We start from the raw sequence: 2455 nt of genomic DNA, 5'->3' as shown, positions 1-2455 counted from the left end.
TGCGCTTGCGCGAAACCTAGGCGGTCGTCAAGGGCTACGGGTGTCCATGACAACAGCAAACAACAATAGAGCACTATCAGACCAGCTGGGACAAATATCGTTCTTACCTGCACAAACCGACCAGGGGGGTATTCCAGAAAGCAAGGTTAACTTACCATTTGGTAAATCATAACCTCTGGGTTGATTTACCCCAAACCCGCATACCATGAGTATGTCGGTTCCAAAACACCCGAGAAGAGTTAGTTTAATCAACCTCCTACTGGTTACCCAGAGTTAATGCGCGTGCATAAAGGCATTTTCAATGGATCGCCGATTTCACGAGTCAAAATGGAAAATGACAACGAAAAAAAAAGAGCGGCATACTTTACTGAGGCGGAGTTGGAGGTTTTAATGCACGCATACGAAGAATTCAAGCCAATAATAATGAAAAAAAGCAATACGGCTGCATGGGCTAAAGAAAGAGAGTTGGCTTGGCAAAAAATAACGGACAGAGTAAATGCGTGAGTGTATTAAATTGCAAATTTTATATTGCCTCCCCTTTTATTATAGTGCACAATAATTAAACACCCCTTCCGCATCCTTTTGACTGTTAAATCACTACGAAAGCATTTGCTTTTCCTGCCATTCATTTCTTCAGATTAAAATAGTGTATATTGACTAGGAATATATGGTTTCTTATTTAATAAGGTGTAATCCTTCTGGAGCCAGAAGAACTTTGAGCCAAGTCAAAATGAAACACAAAAACATTCTGCAAAAAGGTAATATTTGATTACACAATTACTGAACTATTTATTAAACACGATTTAGTATATTCTTTCTGTCATGTAGCTAATAGAAAGAAGGCTGAAGCCCGTCTAACTGGCGGGGGCCCACCACCACCTCCCCTAACCCCATCTGAGGAGCTGGCTCTGTCCCTTAATAAAGGGCGACCAGTGGTTGCTGGCATTCCAGGGGGCACTTCATCACACACACCATGCACCACAAGTAACATGGTGACATGTAAGTTTGCCACTGTGATTTGTTCTCATTATGACTTAATAAATTACTCTCTGTCACTTATAAAGGCTTTTTGAACATGCTTAACGTTTTTATGCAGGCTTACATTATTTAACTACATATGATGTATAGGCTACTGTGGTCTTAGTTATATTGCTTTGATATTTTTTCCTGCATTATTGGTTTCTCTTTGATAATATTGAGAATTGTATGGGTTGTATTTTCTTATAGATACTGACAGAGGGATTGTATTATTGGACCCTACAGAAAGAACACAGTCTGTCACAGCTGTAAGTGTTTTGTTGTCAGGTACCTTTAGTTGCTTTTAGATATTTTTTATGTTTATTTTTGCCAGATAATGTATACTTGCATATTTCCACTTAAGGATGAAGATGACGATGAAGAGACCACATCTGCTGTGACAGAAGTGGACAATGCTGGTAGATCCACTGAGGTATGATGCACACCATTATAATGTATGCCCCCTTTTTACATTAGAGTAACAAACTGTCATTGTCCTTTCACAGTACATACCTGGGGATTTGCCCACAGATGAAGGTCCTTCAACCTCAATGCACAATCTAACCAGAGTAAGAATTTGAGTGCAGTTGTCCATATTTTACTTTTATTGTCTGACAGAATCTCATTCATTAAACTTTTTTTGCCTTCCTAGTTGCCAGCAAAGGAGCTGTATAAGGTCCATCTTCAAAAACAAATAAGAAAAAGTGACATGGAGATGGACCTTATACAGCTTCAAATTAAAAAAGCAAAACTTGAAATTGAATTACTGGAGCATCGCCTTAAGGTGAGAACTTCTGATTAATCTGTTGCATGTTAAAAGTGTTGTGTATATAAAGCATTGTAATAAAAAAACAACAAATTTTATTTCAAGCTTGTTTTGCTTCATTTTATTTCATTTTTACTTTCATTGTTTTGCAGGAAATCAAGAAATGAACTGCAGAGCAGACCAGTGCAAACATTTTAATAAAAGTAATTTTGACAAATCCTGTCTCTCAATAGTCTTCCATCTCTGTTGTGTGCAAAACCCTGTTGGGGTTCCTCTGGGCCATCTTCCTCAATCCAAGGAGGGTGGCTCTCTCCTCTTATAGTGGCAATGTTGTGAAGCACAACACAAGCCACTATGATGTCGCATGCCCTCTCTGGACTGACCCGGAGCCCACGCAGACACTGAAACCTAGACTTCAGGATCCCTATGGTCATCTCCACCTTGGCCCGTGTTCGGCTGTGAGCCAGGTTAAAGCGGGTCTGTGGTCCGGGATCAGGTTCAGGGTAGGGTGTCATTAAATAGGGCAGACAAGGGTATCCTCTGTCCCCCAGCAAGTAACCATTGTACTGTCCTGTAATGATTCAAGTGTACAATACAAATATAGTAAAAAAAAAAAAATTATACAGCAAAACATACCCTCCTGAAATGCCTGACATAATGATGACTCGCGTA

Source organism: Carassius carassius, chromosome 11 (genome assembly GCF_963082965.1).
Source record: "Carassius carassius chromosome 11, fCarCar2.1, whole genome shotgun sequence".
NCBI lineage: Eukaryota > Metazoa > Chordata > Actinopteri > Cypriniformes > Cyprinidae > Carassius > Carassius carassius.
Note: the sequence above shows the minus strand (reverse complement) of the source record.